Consider the following 19959-nt stretch of genomic DNA (forward strand, 5'->3'; position numbering starts at 1 on the left):
TTTTAAAGCCATTTTTAAGGCATTTCGCGCATACATGAAATGAACACATTTTTTTCCAAAACTATAACAGATGCAAGCTTGTCCTGTTTGGTGGAGATGATATTTAATAAAATAAGTAGAAATCCACTAAACGTTTTGTTTGGTTATCTTGCAATCCCGAGATAATCGTCTCCATGCTCCAAATCCATTTTAAAGCCATTTTTAAGGCATTTCGCGCATACATGAAATGAACACATTTTTCTCCAAAACTATAACAGATGCAAGCTTGTCCTGTTTGGTGGAGATGATATTTAATAAAATAAGTAGAAATCCACTAAAAGTTTTGTTTGGTTATCTTGCAATCCCGAGATAATCGTCTCCATGCTCCAAATCCATTTTAAAGCCATTTTTAAGGCATTTCGCGCATACATGAAATGAACACATTTTTCTCCAAAACTATAACAGATGCAAGCTTGTCCTGTTTGGTGGAGATGATATTTAATAAAATAAGTAGAAATCCACTAAAAGTTTTGTTTGGTTATCTTGCAATCCCGAGATAATCGTCTCCATGCTCCAAATCCATTTTAAAGCCATTTTTAAGGCATTTCGCGCATACATGAAATGAACACATTTTTCTCCAAAACTATAACAGATGCAAGCTTGTCCTGTTTGGTGGAGATGATATTTAATAAAATAAGTAGAAATCCACTAAAAGTTTTGTTTGGTTATCTTGCAATCCCGAGATAATCGTCTCCATGCTCCAAATCCATTTTAAAGCCATTTTTAAGGCATTTTGCGCATACATGAAATGAACACATTTTTCTCCAAAACTATAACAGATGCAAGCTTGTCCTGTTTGGTGGAGATGATATTTAATAAAATAAGTAGAAATCCACTAAAAGTTTTGTTTGGTTATATTGCAATCCCGAGATAATCGTCTCCAAGCTCCAAATCCATTTTAAAGCCATTTTTAAGGCATTTCGCGCATACATGAAATGAACACATTTTTCTCCAAAACTATAACAGATGCAAGCTTGTCCTGTTTGGTGGAGATGATATTTAATAAAATAAGTAGAAATCCACTAAAAGTTTTGTTTGGTTATCTTGCAATCCCGAGATAATCGTCTCCATGCTCCAAATCCATTTTAAAGCCATTTTTAAGGCATTTCGCGCATACATGAAATGAACACATTTTTCTCCAAAACTATAACACATGCAAGCTTGTCCTGTTTGGTGGAGATGATATTTAATAAAATAAGTAGAAATCCACTAAAAGTTTTGTTTGGTTATCTTGCAATCCCGAGATAATCGTCTCCATGCTCCAAATCCATTTTAAAGCCATTTTTAAGGCATTTCGCGCATACATGAAATGAACACATTTTTCTCCAAAACTATAACAGATGCAAGCTTGTCCTGTTTGGTGGAGATGATATTTAATAAAATAAGTAGAAATCCACTAAAAGTTTTGTTTGGTTATCTTGCAATCCCGAGATAATCGTCTCCATGCTCCAAATCCATTTTAAAGCCATTTTTAAGGCATTTCGCGCATACATGAAATGAACACATTTTTCTCCAAAACTCTAACAGATGCAAGCTTGTCCTGTTTGGTGGAGATGATATTTAATAAAATAAGTAGAAATCCACTAAAAGTTTTGTTTGGTTATCTTGCAATCCCGAGATAATCGTCTCCATGCTCCAAATCCATTTTAAAGCCATTTTTAAGGCATTTCGCGCATACATGAAATGAACACATTTTTCTCCAAAACTATAACAGATGCAAGCTTGTCCTGTTTGGTGGAGATGATATTTAATAAAATAAGTAGAAATCCACTAAAAGTTTTGTTTGGTTATCTTGCAATCCCGAGATAATCGTCTCCATGCTCCAAATCCATTTTAAAGCCATTTTTAAGGCATTTCGCGCATACATGAAATGAACACATTTTTCTCCAAAACTATAACAGATGCAAGCTTGTCCTGTTTGGTGGAGATGATATTTAATAAAATAAGTAGAAATCCACTAAAAGTTTTGTTTGGTTATCTTGCAATCCCGAGATAATCGTCTCCATGCTCCAAATCCATTTTAAAGCCATTTTTAAGGCATTTCGCGCATACATGAAATGAACACATTTTTCTCCAAAACTATAACAGATGCAAGCTTGTCCTGTTTGGTGGAGATGATATTTAATAAAATAAGTAGAAATCCACTAAAAGTTTTGTTTGGTTATCTTGCAATCCCGAGATAATCGTCTCCATGCTCCAAATCCATTTTAAAGCCATTTCAAAGGCATTTTGCGCATACATGAAATTAACACATTTTTCTCCAAAACTATAACACATGCAAGCTTGTCCTGTTTGGTGGAGATGATATTTAATAAAATAAGTAGAAATCCACTAAAAGTTTTGTTTGGTTATCTTGCAATCCCGAGATAATCGTCTCCATGCTCCAAATCCATTTTAAAGCCATTTTTAAGGCATTTCGCGCATACATGAAATGAACACATTTTTCTCCAAAACTATAACAGATGCAAGCTTGTCCTGTTTGGTGGAGATGATATTTAATTTAATTTTAAGCTTGCATCTGTTATAGTTTTGGAGAAAAATGTGTTCATTTCATGTATGCGCGAAATGCCTTAAAAATGGCTTTAAAATGGATTTGGAGCATGGAGACGATTATCTCGGGATTGCAAGATAACCAAACAAAACTTTTAGTGGATTTCTACTTATTTTATTAAATATCATCTCCACCAAACAGGACAAGCTTGCATCTGTTATAGTTTTGGAGAAAAATGTGTTCATTTCATGTATGCGCGAAATGCCTTAAAAATGGCTTTAAAATGGATTTGGAGCATGGAGACGATTATCTCGGGATTGCAAGATAACCAAACAAAACTTTTAGTGGATTTCTACTTATTTTATTAAATATCATCTCCACCAAACAGGACAAGCTTGCATCTGTTATAGTTTTGGAGAAAAATGTGTTCATTTCATGTATGCGCGAAATGCCTTAAAAATGGCTTTAAAATGGATTTGGAGCATGGAGACGATTATCTCGGGATTGCAAGATAACCAAACAAAACTTTTAGTGGATTTCTACTTATTTTATTAAATATCATCTCCACCAAACAGGACAAGCTTGCATCTGTTAACGTTTTGGAGAAAAATGTGTTCATTTCATGTATGCGCGAAATGCCTTAAAAATGGCTTTAAAATGGATTTGGAGCATGGAGACGATTATCTCGGGATTGCAAGATAACCAAACAAAACTTTTAGTGGATTTCTACTTATTTTATTAAATATCATCTCCACCAAACAGGACAAGCTTGCATCTGTTATAGTTTTGGAGAAAAATGTGTTCATTTCATGTATGCGCGAAATGCCTTAAAAATGGCTTTAAAATGGATTTGGAGCATGGAGACGATTATCTCGGGATTGCAAGATAACCAAACAAAACTTTTAGTGGATTTCTACTTATTTTATTAAATATCATCTCCACCAAACAGGACAAGCTTGCATGTGTTATAGTTTTGGAGAAAAATGTGTTCATTTCATGTATGCGCAAAATGCCTTTGAAATGGCTTTAAAATGGACTTGGAGCATGGAGACGATTATCTCGGGATTGCAAGATAACCAAACAAAACTTTTAGTGGATTTCTACTTATTTTATTAAATATCATCTCCACCAAACAGGACAAGCTTGCATCTGTTATAGTTTTGGAGAAAAATGTGTTCATTTCATGTATGCGCGAAATGCCTTAAAAATGGCTTTAAAATGGATTTGGAGCATGGAGACGATTATCTCGTGATTGCAAGATAACCAAACAAAACTTTTAGTGGATTTCTACTTATTTTATTAAATATCATCTACACCAAACAGGACAAGCTTGCATCTGTTATAGTTTTGGAGAAAAATGTGTTCATTTCATGTATGCGCGAAATGCCTTAAAAATGGCTTTAAAATGGATTTGGAGCATGGAGACGATTATCTCGGGATTGCAAGATAACCAAACAAAACTTTTAGTGGATTTCTACTTATTTTATTAAATATCATCTCCACCAAACAGGACAAGCTTGCATCTGTTATAGTTTTGGAGAAAAATGTGTTCATTTCATGTATGCGCGAAATGCCTTAAAAATGGCTTTAAAATGGATTTGGAGCATGGAGACGATTATCTCGGGATTGCAAGATAACCAAACAAAACTTTTAGTGGATTTCTACTTATTTTATTAAATATCATCTCCACCAAACAGGACAAGCTTGCATCTGTTATAGTTTTGGAGAAAAATGTGTTCATTTCATGTATGCGCGAAATGCCTTAAAAATGGCTTTAAAATGGATTTGGAGCATGGAGACGATTATCTCGGGATTGCAAGATAACCAAACAAAACTTTTAGTGGATTTCTACTTATTTTATTAAATATCATCTCCACCAAACAGGACAAGCTTGCATCTGTTATAGTTTTGGAGAAAAATGTGTTCATTTCATGTATGCGCGAAATGCCTTAAAAATGGCTTTAAAATGGATTTGGAGCATGGAGACGATTATCTCGGGATTGCAAGATAACCAAACAAAACTTTTAGTGGATTTCTACTTATTTTATTAAATATCATCTCCACCAAACAGGACAAGCTTGCATCTGTTATAGTTTTGGAGAAAAATGTGTTCATTTCATGTATGCGCGAAATGCCTTAAAAATGGCTTTAAAATGGATTTGGAGCATGGAGACGATTATCTCGGGATTGCAATATAACCAAACAAAACTTTTAGTGGATTTCTACTTATTTTATTAAATATCATCTCCACCAAACAGGACAAGCTTGCATCTGTTATAGTTTTGGAGAAAAATGTGTTCATTTCATGTATGCGCGAAATGCCTTAAAAATGGCTTTAAAATGGATTTGGAGCATGGAGACGATTATCTCGGGATTGCAAGATAACCAAACAAAACTTTTAGTGGATTTCTACTTATTTTATTAAATATCATCTCCACCAAACAGGACAAGCTTGCATCTGTTATAGTTTTGGAGAAAAATGTGTTCATTTCATGTATGCGCGAAATGCCTTAAAAATGGCTTTAAAATGGATTTGGAGCATGGAGACGATTATCTCGGGATTGCAAGATAACCAAACAAAACTTTTAGTGGATTTCTACTTATTTTATTAAATATCATCTCCACCAAACAGGACAAGCTTGCATGTGTTATAGTTTTGGAGAAAAATGTGTTAATTTCATGTATGCGCAAAATGCCTTTGAAATGGCTTTAAAATGGATTTGGAGCATGGAGACGATTATCTCGGGATTGCAAGATAACCAAACAAAACTTTTATTGGATTTCTACTTATTTTATTAAATATCATCTCCACCAAACAGGACAAGCTTGCATCTGTTATAGTTTTGGAGAAAAATGTGTTCATTTCATGTATGCGCGAAATGCCTTAAAAATGGCTTTAAAATGGATTTGGAGCATGGAGACGATTATCTCGGGATTGCAAGATAACCAAACAAAACTTTTAGTGGATTTCTACTTATTTTATTAAATATCATCTCCACCAAACAGGACAAGCTTGCATCTGTTATAGTTTTGGAGAAAAATGTGTTCATTTCATGTATGCGCGAAATGCCTTAAAAATGGCTTTAAAATGGATTTGGAGCATGGAGACGATTATCTCGGGATTGCAAGATAACCAAACAAAACTTTTAGTGGATTTCTACTTATTTTATTAAATATCATCTCCACCAAACAGGACAAGCTTGCATGTGTTATAGTTTTGGAGAAAAATGTGTTAATTTCATGTATGCGCAAAATGCCTTTGAAATGGCTTTAAAATGGATTTGGAGCATGGAGACGATTATCTCGGGATTGCAAGATAACCAAACAAAACTTTTAGTGGATTTCTACTTATTTTATTAAATATCATCTCCACCAAACAGGACAAGCTTGCATCTGTTATAGTTTTGGAGAAAAATGTGTTCATTTCATGTATGCGCGAAATGCCTTAAAAATGGCTTTAAAATGGATTTGGAGCATGGAGACGATTATCTCGGGATTGCAAGATAACCAAACAAAACTTTTAGTGGATTTCTACTTATTTTATTAAATATCATCTCCACCAAACAGGACAAGCTTGCATCTGTTATAGTTTTGGAGAAAAATGTGTTCATTTCATGTATGCGCGAAATGCCTTAAAAATGGCTTTAAAATGGATTTGGAGCATGGAGACGATTATCTCGGGATTGCAAGATAACCAAACAAAACTTTTAGTGGATTTCTACTTATTTTATTAAATATCATCTCCACCAAACAGGACAAGCTTGCATCTGTTATAGTTTTGGAGAAAAATGTGTTCATTTCATGTATGCGCGAAATGCCTTAAAAATGGCTTTAAAATGGATTTGGAGCATGGAGACGATTATCTCGGGATTGCAAGATAACCAAACAAAACTTTTAGTGGATTTCTACTTATTTTATTAAATATCATCTCCACCAAACAGGACAAGCTTGCATCTGTTAGAGTTTTGGAGAAAAATGTGTTCATTTCATGTATGCGCGAAATGCCTTAAAAATGGCTTTAAAATGGATTTGGAGCATGGAGACGATTATCTCGGGATTGCAAGATAACCAAACAAAACTTTTAGTGGATTTCTACTTATTTTATTAAATATCATCTCCACCAAACAGGACAAGCTTGCATCTGTTATAGTTTTGGAGAAAAATGTGTTCATTTCATGTATGCGCGAAATGCCTTAAAAATGGCTTTAAAATGGATTTGGAGCATGGAGACGATTATCTCGGGATTGCAAGATAACCAAACAAAACTTTTAGTGGATTTCTACTTATTTTATTAAATATCATCTCCACCAAACAGGACAAGCTTGCATGTGTTATAGTTTTGGAGAAAAATGTGTTCATTTCATGTATGCGCGAAATGCCTTAAAAATGGCTTTAAAATGGATTTGGAGCATGGAGACGATTATCTCGGGATTGCAAGATAACCAAACAAAACTTTTAGTGGATTTCTACTTATTTTATTAAATATCATCTCCACCAAACAGGACAAGCTTGCATCTGTTATAGTTTTGGAGAAAAATGTGTTCATTTCATGTATGCGCGAAATGCCTTAAAAATGGCTTTAAAATGGATTTGGAGCTTGGAGACGATTATCTCGGGATTGCAATATAACCAAACAAAACTTTTAGTGGATTTCTACTTATTTTATTAAATATCATCTCCACCAAACAGGACAAGCTTGCATCTGTTATAGTTTTGGAGAAAAATGTGTTCATTTCATGTATGCGCAAAATGCCTTAAAAATGGCTTTAAAATGGATTTGGAGCATGGAGACGATTATCTCGGGATTGCAAGATAACCAAACAAAACTTTTAGTGGATTTCTACTTATTTTATTAAATATCATCTCCACCAAACAGGACAAGCTTGCATCTGTTATAGTTTTGGAGAAAAATGTGTTCATTTCATGTATGCGCGAAATGCCTTAAAAATGGCTTTAAAATGGATTTGGAGCATGGAGACGATTATCTCGGGATTGCAAGATAACCAAACAAAACTTTTAGTGGATTTCTACTTATTTTATTAAATATCATCTCCACCAAACAGGACAAGCTTGCATCTGTTATAGTTTTGGAGAAAAATGTGTTCATTTCATGTATGCGCGAAATGCCTTAAAAATGGCTTTAAAATGGATTTGGAGCATGGAGACGATTATCTCGGGATTGCAAGATAACCAAACAAAACTTTTAGTGGATTTCTACTTATTTTATTAAATATCATCTCCACCAAACAGGACAAGCTTGCATCTGTTATAGTTTTGGAGAAAAATGTGTTCATTTCATGTATGCGCGAAATGCCTTAAAAATGGCTTTAAAATGGATTTGGAGCATGGAGACGATTATCTCGGGATTGCAAGATAACCAAACAAAACGTTTAGTGGATTTCTACTTATTTTATTAAATATCATCTCCACCAAACAGGACAAGCTTGCATCTGTTATAGTTTTGGAAAAAAATGTGTTCATTTCATGTATGCGCGAAATGCCTTAAAAATGGCTTTAAAATGGATTTGGAGCATGGAGACGATTATCTCGGGATTGCAAGATAACCAAACAAAACTTTTAGTGGATTTCTACTTATTTTATTAAATATCATCTCCACCAAACAGGACAAGCTTGCATCTGTTATAGTTTTGGAGAAAAATGTGTTCATTTCATGTATGCGCGAAATGCCTTAAAAATGGCTTTAAAATGGATTTGGAGCATGGAGACGATTATCTCGGGATTGCAAGATAACCAAACAAAACTTTTAGTGGATTTCTACTTATTTTATTAAATATCATCTCCACCAAACAGGACAAGCTTGCATGTGTTATAGTTTTGGAGAAAAATGTGTTAATTTCATGTATGCGCAAAATGCCTTTGAAATGGCTTTAAAATGGATTTGGAGCATGGAGACGATTATCTCGGGATTGCAAGATAACCAAACAAAACTTTTAGTGGATTTCTACTTATTTTATTAAATATCATCTCCACCAAACAGGACAAGCTTGCATCTGTTATAGTTTTGGAGAAAAATGTGTTCATTTCATGTATGCGCGAAATGCCTTAAAAATGGCTTTAAAATGGATTTGGAGCATGGAGACGATTATCTCGGGATTGCAAGATAACCAAACAAAACTTTTAGTGGATTTCTACTTATTTTATTAAATATCATCTCCACCAAACAGGACAAGCTTGCATCTGTTATAGTTTTGGAGAAAAATGTGTTCATTTCATGTATGCGCGAAATGCCTTAAAAATGGCTTTAAAATGGATTTGGAGCATGGAGACGATTATCTCGGGATTGCAAGATAACCAAACAAAACTTTTAGTGGATTTCTACTTATTTTATTAAATATCATCTCCACCAAACAGGACAAGCTTGCATCTGTTATAGTTTTGGAGAAAAATGTGTTCATTTCATGTATGCGCGAAATGCCTTAAAAATGGCTTTAAAATGGATTTGGAACATGGAGACGATTATCTCGGGATTATTATCTCGGGATTGCAAGATAACCAAACAAAACTTTTAGTGGATTTCTACTTATTTTATTAAATATCATCTCCACCAAACAGGACAAGCTTGCATCTGTTATAGTTTTGGAGAAAAATGTGTTCATTTCATGTATGCGCGAAATGCCTTAAAAATGGCTTTAAAATGGATTTGGAGCATGGAGACGATTATCTCGGGATTGCAATATAACCAAACAAAACTTTTAGTGGATTTCTACTTATTTTATTAAATATCATCTCCACCAAACAGGACAAGCTTGCATCTGTTATAGTTTTGGAGAAAAATGTGTTCATTTCATGTATGCGCAAAATGCCTTAAAAATGGCTTTAAAATGGATTTGGAGCATGGAGACGATTATCTCGGGATTGCAAGATAACCAAACAAAACTTTTAGTGGATTTCTACTTATTTTATTAAATATCATCTCCACCAAACAGGACAAGCTTGCATCTGTTATAGTTTTGGAGAAAAATGTGTTCATTTCATGTATGCGCGAAATGCCTTAAAAATGGCTTTAAAATGGATTTGGAGCATGGAGACGATTATCTCGGGATTGCAAGATAACCAAACAAAACTTTTAGTGGATTTCTACTTATTTTATTAAATATCATCTCCACCAAACAGGACAAGCTTGCATCTGTTATAGTTTTGGAGAAAAATGTGTTCATTTCATGTATGCGCGAAATGCCTTAAAAATGGCTTTAAAATGGATTTGGAGCATGGAGACGATTATCTCGGGATTGCAAGATAACCAAACAAAACTTTTAGTGGATTTCTACTTATTTTATTAAATATCATCTCCACCAAACAGGACAAGCTTGCATCTGTTATAGTTTTGGAGAAAAATGTGTTCATTTCATGTATGCGCGAAATGCCTTAAAAATGGCTTTAAAATGGATTTGGAGCATGGAGACGATTATCTCGGGATTGCAAGATAACCAAACAAAACGTTTAGTGGATTTCTACTTATTTTATTAAATATCATCTCCACCAAACAGGACAAGCTTGCATCTGTTATAGTTTTGGAAAAAAATGTGTTCATTTCATGTATGCGCGAAATGCCTTAAAAATGGCTTTAAAATGGATTTGGAGCATGGAGACGATTATCTCGGGATTGCAAGATAACCAAACAAAACTTTTAGTGGATTTCTACTTATTTTATTAAATATCATCTCCACCAAACAGGACAAGCTTGCATGTGTTATAGTTTTGGAGAAAAATGTGTTAATTTCATGTATGCGCAAAATGCCTTTGAAATGGCTTTAAAATGGATTTGGAGCATGGAGACGATTATCTCGGGATTGCAAGATAACCAAACAAAACTTTTAGTGGATTTCTACTTATTTTATTAAATATCATCTCCACCAAACAGGACAAGCTTGCATCTGTTATAGTTTTGGAGAAAAATGTGTTCATTTCATGTATGCGCGAAATGCCTTAAAAATGGCTTTAAAATGGATTTGGAGCATGGAGACGATTATCTCGGGATTGCAAGATAACCAAACAAAACTTTTAGTGGATTTCTACTTATTTTATTAAATATCATCTCCACCAAACAGGACAAGCTTGCATCTGTTATAGTTTTGGAGAAAAATGTGTTCATTTCATGTATGCGCGAAATGCCTTAAAAATGGCTTTAAAATGGATTTGGAGCATGGAGACGATTATCTCGGGATTGCAAGATAACCAAACAAAACTTTTAGTGGATTTCTACTTATTTTATTAAATATCATCTCCACCAAACAGGACAAGCTTGCATCTGTGATAGTTTTGGAGAAAAATGTGTTCATTTCATGTATGCGCGAAATGCCTTAAAAATGGCTTTAAAATGGATTTGGAGCATGGAGACGATTATCTCGGGTTTGCAAGATAACCAAACAAAACTTTTAGTGGATTTCTACTTATTTTATTAAATATCATCTCCACCAAACAGGACAAGCTTGCATCTGTTATAGTTTTGGAGAAAAATGTGTTCATTTCATGTATGCGCGAAATGCCTTAAAAATGGCTTTAAAATGGATTTGGAGCATGGAGACGATTATCTCGGGATTGCAATATAACCAAACAAAACTTTTAGTGGATTTCTACTTATTTTATTAAATATCATCTCCACCAAACAGGACAAGCTTGCATCTGTTATAGTTTTGGAGAAAAATGTGTTCATTTCATGTATGCGCGAAATGCCTTAAAAATGGCTTTAAAATGGATTTGGAGCATGGAGACGATTATCTCGGGATTGCAAGATAACCAAACAAAACTTTTAGTAAATTTCTACTTATTTTATTAAATATCATCTCCACCAAACAGGACAAGCTTGCATCTGTTATAGTTTTGGAGAAAAATGTGTTCATTTCATGTATGCGCGAAATGCCTTAAAAATGGCTTTAAAATGGATTTGGAGCATGGAGACGATTATCTCGGGATTGCAATATAACCAAACAAAACTTTTAGTGGATTTCTACTTATTTTATTAAATATCATCTCCACCAAACAGGACAAGCTTGCATCTGTTATAGTTTTGGAGAAAAATGTGTTCATTTCATGTATGCGCGAAATGCCTTAAAAATGGCTTTAAAATGGATTTGGAGCATGGAGACGATTATCTCGGGATTGCAAGATAACCAAACAAAACTTTTAGTGGATTTCTACTTATTTTATTAAATATCATCTCCACCAAACAGGACAAGCTTGCATCTGTTATAGTTTTGGAGAAAAATGTGTTCATTTCATGTATGCGCGGAATGCCTTAAAAATGGCTTTAAAATGGATTTGGAGCATGGAGACGATTATCTCAGGATTGCAAGATAACCAAACAAAACTTTTAGTGGATTTCTACTTATTTTATTAAATATCATCTCCACCAAACAGGACAAGCTTGGATCTGTTATAGTTTTGGAGAAAAATGTGTTCATTTCATGTATGCGCGAAATGCCTTAAAAATGGCTTTAAAATGGATTTGGAGCATGGAGACGATTATCTCGGGATTGCAAGATAACCAAACAAAACTTTTAGTGGATTTCTACTTATTTTATTAAATATCATCTCCACCAAACAGGACAAGCTTGCATCTGTTATTGTTTTGGAGAAAAATGTGTTCATTTCATGTATGCGCGAAATGCCTTAAAAATGGCTTTAAAATGGATTTGGAGCATGGAGACGATTATCTCGGGATTGCAAGATAACCAAACAAAACTTTTAGTGGATTTCTACTTATTTTATTAAATATCATCTCCACCAAACAGGACAAGCTTGCATCTGTTATAGTTTTGGAGAAAAATGTGTTCATTTCATGTATGCGCGAAATGCCTTAAAAATGGCTTTAAAATGGATTTGGAGCATGGAGACGATTATCTCGGGATTGCAAGATAACCAAACAAAACTTTTAGTAAATTTCTACTTATTTTATTAAATATCATCTCCACCAAACAGGACAAGCTTGCATGTGTTATAGTTTTGGAGAAAAATGTGTTCATTTCATGTATGCGCAAAATGCCTTAAAAATGGCTTTAAAATGGATTTGGAGCATGGAGACGATTATCTCAGGATGGCAATATAAACAAACGAAACTTTTAGTAGATTTCTACTTATTTTATTAAATATTATCAGCTTGCATCTGTTATAGTTTTGGAGAAAAATGTGTTCATTTCATGTATGCGCGAAATGCCTTAAAAATGGCTTTAAAATGGATTTGGAGCATGGAGACGATTATCTCGGGATTGCAAGATAACCAAACAAAACTTTTAGTGGATTTCTACTTATTTTATTAAATATCATCTCCACCAAACAGGACAAGCTTGCATCTGTTATAGTTTTGGAGAAAAATGTGTTCATTTCATGTATGCGCGAAATGCCTTAAAAATGGCTTTAAAATGGATTTGGAGCATGGAGACGATTATCTCGGGATTGCAAGATAACCAAACAAAACTTTTAGTGGATTTCTACTTATTTTATTAAATATCATCTCCACCAAACAGGACAAGCTTGCATCTGTTATAGTTTTGGAGAAAAATGTGTTCATTTCATGTATGCGCGAAATGCCTTAAAAATGGCTTTAAAATGGATTTGGAGCATGGAGACGATTATCTCGGGATTGCAATATAACCAAACAAAACTTTTAGTGGATTTCTACTTATTTTATTAAATATCATCTCCACCAAACAGGACAAGCTTGCATCTGTTATAGTTTTGGAGAAAAATGTGTTCATTTCATGTATGCGCGAAATGCCTTAAAAATGGCTTTAAAATGGATTTGGAGCATGGAGACGATTATCTCGGGATTGCAAGATAACCAAACAAAACTTTTAGTGGATTTCTACTTATTTTATTAAATATCATCTCCACCAAACAGGACAAGCTTGCATCTGTTATAGTTTTGGAGAAAAATGTGTTCATTTCATGTATGCGCGAAATGCCTTAAAAATGGCTTTAAAATGGATTTGGAGCATGGAGACGATTATCTCGGGATTGCAAGATAACCAAACAAAACTTTTAGTGGATTTCTACTTATTTTATTAAATATCATCTCCACCAAACAGGACAAGCTTGCATCTGTTATAGTTTTGGAGAAAAATGTGTTCATTTCATGTATGCGCGAAATGCCTTAAAAATGGCTTTAAAATGGATTTGGAGCATGGAGACGATTATCTCGGGATTGCAATATAACCAAACAAAACTTTTAGTGGATTTCTACTTATTTTATTAAATATCATCTCCACCAAACAGGACAAGCTTGCATCTGTTATAGTTTTGGAGAAAAATGTGTTCATTTCATGTATGCGCGAAATGCCTTAAAAATGGCTTTAAAATGGATTTGGAGCATGGAGACGATTATCTCGGGATTGCAAGATAACCAAACAAAACTTTTAGTGGATTTCTACTTATTTTATTAAATATCATCTCCACCAAACAGGACAAGCTTGCATCTGTTATAGTTTTGGAGAAAAATGTGTTCATTTCATGTATGCGCGAAATGCCTTAAAAATGGCTTTAAAATGGATTTGGAGCATGGAGACGATTATCTCGGGATTGCAAGATAACCAAACAAAACTTTAAGTGGATTTCTACTTATTTTATTAAATATCATCTCCACCAAACAGGACAAGCTTGCATCTGTTATAGTTTTGGAGAAAAATGTGTTCATTTCATGTATGCGCAAAATGCCTTAAAAATGGCTTTAAAATGGATTTGGAGCATGGAGACGATTATCTCGGAATTGCAAGATAACCAAACAAAACTTTTAGTGGATTTGTACTTATTTTATTAAATATCATCTCCACCAAACAGGACAAGCTTGCATCTGTTATAGTTTTGGAGAAAAATGTGTTCATTTCATGTATGCGCAAAATGCCTTAAAAATGGCTTTAAAATGGATTTGGAGCATGGAGACGATTATCTCAGGATGGCAATATAAAGAAACGAAACTTTTAGTAGATTTCTACTTATTTTATTAAATATTATCTCCACCAAACAGGACAAGCTTGCATCTGTTATAGTTTTGGAGAAAAATGTGTTAATTTCATGTATGCGCGAAATGCCTTAAAAATGGCTTTAAAATGGATTTGGAGCATGGAGACGATTATCTCGGGATTGCAAGATAACCAAACAAAACTTTTAGTGGATTTCTACTTATTTTATTAAATATCATCTCCACCAAACAGGACAAGCTTGCATCTGTTATAGTTTTGGAGAAAAATGTGTTCATTTCATGTATGCGCGAAATGCCTTAAAAATGGCTTTAAAATGGATTTGGAGCATGGAGACGATTATCTCGGGATTGCAAGATAACCAAACAAAACTTTTAGTGGATTTCTACTTATTTTATTAAATATCATCTCCACCAAACAGGACAAGCTTGCATCTGTTATAGTTTTGGAGAAAAATGTGTTCATTTCATGTATGCGCGAAATGCCTTAAAAATGGCTTTAAAATGGATTTGGAGCATGGAGACGATTATCTCGGGATTGCAAGATAACCAAACAAAACTTTTAGTGGATTTCTACTTATTTTATTAAATATCATCTCCACCAAACAGGACAAGCTTGCATCTGTTAAAGTTTTGGAGAAAAATGTGTTCATTTCATGTATGCGCGAAATGCCTTAAAAATGGCTTTAAAATGGATTTGGAGCATGGAGACGATTATCTCGGGATTGCAAGATAACCAAACAAAACTTTTAGTGGATTTCTACTTATTTTATTAAATATCATCTCCACCAAACAGGACAAGCTTGCATCTGTTATAGTTTTGGAGAAAAATGTGTTCATTTCATGTATGCGCGAAATGCCTTAAAAATGGCTTTAAAATGGATTTGGAGCATGGAGACGATTATCTCGGGATTGCAAGATAACCAAACAAAACTTTTAGTGGATTTCTACTTATTTTATTAAATATCATCTCCACCAAACAGGACAAGCTTGCATCTGTTATAGTTTTGGAGAAAAATGTGTTCATTTCATGTATGCGCGAAATGCCTTAAAAATGGCTTTAAAATGGATTTGGAGCATGGAGACGATTATCTCGGGATTGCAATATAACCAAACAAAACTTTTAGTGGATTTCTACTTATTTTATTAAATATCATCTCCACCAAACAGGACAAGCTTGCATCTGTTATAGTTTTGGAGAAAAATGTGTTCATTTCATGTATGCGCGAAATGCCTTAAAAATGGCTTTAAAATGGATTTGGAGCATGGAGACGATTATCTCAGGATGGCAATATAAACAAACGAAACTTTTAGTAGATTTCTACTTATTTTATTAAATATTATCTCCACCAAACAGGACAAGCTTGCATCTGTTATAGTTTTGGAGAAAAATGTGTTAATTTCATGTATGCGCGAAATGCCTTAAAAATGGCTTTAAAATGGATTTGGAGCATGGAGACGATTATCTCGGGATTGCAAGATAACCAAACAAAACTTTTAGTGGATTTCTACTTATTTTATTAAATATCATCTCCACCAAACAGGACAAGCTTGCATCTGTTAAAGTTTTGGAGAAAAATGTGTTCATTTCATGTATGCGCGAAATGCCTTAAAAATGGCTTTAAAATGGATTTGGAGCATGGAGACGATTATCTCGGGATTGCAAGATAACCAAACAAAACTTTTAGTGGATTTCTACTTATTTTATTAAATATCATCTCCACCAAACAGGACAAGCTTGCATCTGTTATAGTTTTGGAGAAAAATGTGTTCATTTCATGTATGCGCGAAATGCCTTAAAAATGGCTTTAAAATGGATTTGGAGCATGGAGACGATTATCTCGGGATTGCAAGATAACCAAACAAAACTTTTAGTGGATTTCTACTTATTTTATGAAATATCATCTCCACCAAACAGGACAAGCTTGCATCTGTTATAGTTTTGGAGAAAAATGTGTTCATTTCATGTATGCGCGAAATGCCTTAAAAATGGCTTTAAAATGGATTTGGAGCATGGAGACGATTATCTCGGGATTGCAAGATAACCAAACAAAACTTTTAGTGGATTTCTACTTATTTTATTAAATATCATCTCCACCAAACAGGACAAGCTTGCATCTGTTATAGTTTTGGAGAAAAATGTGTTCATTTCATGTATGCGCGAAATGCCTTAAAAATGGCTTTAAAATGGATTTGGAGCATGGAGACGATTATCTCAGGATTGCAAGATAACCAAACAAAACTTTTAGTGGATTTCTACTTATTTTATTAAATATCATCTCCACCAAACAGGACAAGCTTGCATGTGTTATAGTTTTGGAGAAAAATGTGTTCATTTCATGTATGCGCAAAATGCCTTAAAAATGGCTTTAAAATGGAATTGGAGCATGGAGACGATTATCTCGGGATTGCAAGATAACCAAACAAAACTTTTAGTGGATTTCTACTTATTTTATTAAATATCATCTCCACCAAACAGGACAAGCTTGCATCTGTTATAGTTTTGGAGAAAAATGTGTTCATTTCATGTATGCGCGAAATGCCTTAAAAATGGCTTTAAAATGGATTTGGAGCATGGAGACGATTATCTCGGGATTGCAAGATAACCAAACAAAACGTTTAGTGGATTTCTACTTATTTTATTAAATATCATCTCCACCAAACAGGACAAGCTTGCATCTGTTATAGTTTTGGAGAAAAATGTGTTCATTTCATGTATGCGCGAAATGCCTTAAAAATGGCTTTAAAATGGATTTGGAGCATGGAGACGATTATCTCGGGATTGCAAGATAACCAAACAAAACTTTTAGTGGATTTCTACTTATTTTATTAAATATCATCTCCACCAAACAGGACAAGCTTCCATCTGTTAAAGTTTTGGAGAAAAATGTGTTCATTTCATGTATGCGCGAAATGCCTTAAAAATGGCTTTAAAATGGATTTGGAGCATGGAGACGATTATCTCGGGATTGCAAGATAACCAAACAAAACTTTTAGTGGATTTCTACTTATTTTATTAAATATCATCTCCACCAAACAGGACAAGCTTGCATCTGTTATAGTTTTGGAGAAAAATGTGTTCATTTCATGTATGCGCGAAATGCCTTAAAAATGGCTTTAAAATGGATTTGGAGCATGGAGACGATTATCTCGGGATTGCAAGATAACCAAACAAAACTTTTAGTGGATTTCTACTTATTTTATTAAATATCATCTCCACCAAACAGGACAAGCTTGCATCTGTTATAGTTTTGGAGAAAAATGTGTTCATTTCATGTATGCGCGAAATGCCTTAAAAATGGCTTTAAAATGGATTTGGAGCATGGAGACGATTATCTCGGGATTGCAAGATAACCAAACAAAACTTTTAGTGGATTTCTACTTATTTTATTAAATATCATCTCCACCAAACAGGACAAGCTTGCATCTGTTATAGTTTTGGAGAAAAATGTGTTCATTTCATGTATGCGCGAAATGCCTTAAAAATGGCTTTAAAATGGATTTGGAGCATGGAGACGATTATCTCGGGATTGCAAGATAACCAAACAAAACTTTTAGTGGATTTCTACTTATTTTATTAAATATCATCTCCACCAAACAGGACAAGCTTGCATCTGTTATAGTTTTGGAGAAAAATGTGTTCATTTCATGTATGCGCGAAATGCCTTAAAAATGGCTTTAAAATGGATTTGGAGCATGGAGACGATTATCTCGGGATTGCAAGATAACCAAACAAAACTTTTAGTGGATTTCTACTTATTTTATTAAATATCATCTCCACCAAACAGGACAAGCTTGCATGTGTTATAGTTTTGGAGAAAAATGTGTTCATTTCATGTATGCGCGAAATGCCTTAAAAATGGCTTTAAAATGGATTTGGAGCATGGAGACGATTATCTCGGGATTGCAAGATAACCAAACAAAACTTTTAGTGGATTTCTACTTATTTTATTAAATATCATCTCCACCAAACAGGACAAGCTTGCATCTGTTATAGTTTTGGAGAAAAATGTGTTCATTTCATGTATGCGCGAAATGCCTTAAAAATGGCTTTAAAATGGATTTGGAGCATGGAGACGATTATCTCGGGATTGCAAGATAACCAAACAAAACTTTTAGTGGATTTCTACTTATTTTATTAAATATCATCTCCACCAAACAGGACAAGCTTGCATCTGTTATAGTTTTGGAGAAAAATGTGTTCATTTCATGTATGCGCGAAATGCCTTAAAAATGGCTTTAAAATGGATTTGGAGCATGGAGACGATTATCTCAGGATGGCAATATAAACAAACGAAACTTTTAGTAGATTTCTACTTATTTTATTAAATATTATCTCCACCAAACAGGACAAGCTTGCATCTGTTATAGTTTTGGAGAAAAATGTGTTCATTTCATGTATGCGCGAAATGCCTTATAAATGGCTTTAAAATGGATTTGGAGCATGGAGACGATTATCTCGGGATTGCAAGATAACCAAACAAAACTTTTAGTGGATTTCTACTTATTTTATTAAATATCATCTCCACCAAACAGGACAAGCTTGCATCTGTTATAGTTTTGGAGAAAAATGTGTTCATTTCATGTATGCGCGAAATGCCTTAAAAATGGCTTTAAAATGGATTTGGAGCATGGAGACGATTATCTCGGGATTGCAAGATAACCAAACAAAACTTTTAGTGGATTTCTACTTATTTTATTAAATATCATCTCCACCAAACAGGACAAGCTTCCATCTGTTAAAGTTTTGGAGAAAAATGTGTTCATTTCATGTATGCGCGAAATGCCTTAAAAATGGCTTTAAAATGGATTTGGAGCATGGAGACGATTATCTCGGGATTGCAAGATAACCAAACAAAACTTTTAGTGGATTTCTACTTATTTTATTAAATATCATCTCCACCAAACAGGACAAGCTTGCATCTGTTATAGTTTTGGAGAAAAATGTGTTCATTTCATGTATGCGCGAAATGCCTTAAAAATGGCTTTAAAATGGATTTGGAGCATGGAGACGATTATCTCGGGATTGCAAGATAACCAAACAAAACTTTTAGTGGATTTCTACTTATTTTATTAAATATCATCTCCACCAAACAGGACAAGCTTGCATCTGTTATAGTTTTGGAGAAAAATGTGTTCATTTCATGTATGCGCGAAATGCCTTAAAAATGGCTTTAAAATGGATTTGGAGCATGGAGACGATTATCTCGGGATTGCAAGATAACCAAACAAAACTTTTAGTGGATTTCTACTTATTTTATTAAATATCATCTCCACCAAACAGGACAAGCTTGCATCTGTTATAGTTTTGGAGAAAAATGTGTTCATTTCATGTATGCGCGAAATGCCTTAAAAATGGCTTTAAAATGGATTTGGAGCATGGAGACGATTATCTCGGGATTGCAAGATAACCAAACAAAACTTTTAGTGGATTTCTACTTATTTTATTAAATATCATCTCCACCAAACAGGACAAGCTTGCATCTGTTATAGTTTT

The sequence above is a fragment of the Anomaloglossus baeobatrachus genome, unplaced genomic scaffold (genome assembly GCF_048569485.1).
Source record: "Anomaloglossus baeobatrachus isolate aAnoBae1 unplaced genomic scaffold, aAnoBae1.hap1 Scaffold_2839, whole genome shotgun sequence".
Lineage (NCBI taxonomy): Eukaryota > Metazoa > Chordata > Amphibia > Anura > Aromobatidae > Anomaloglossus > Anomaloglossus baeobatrachus.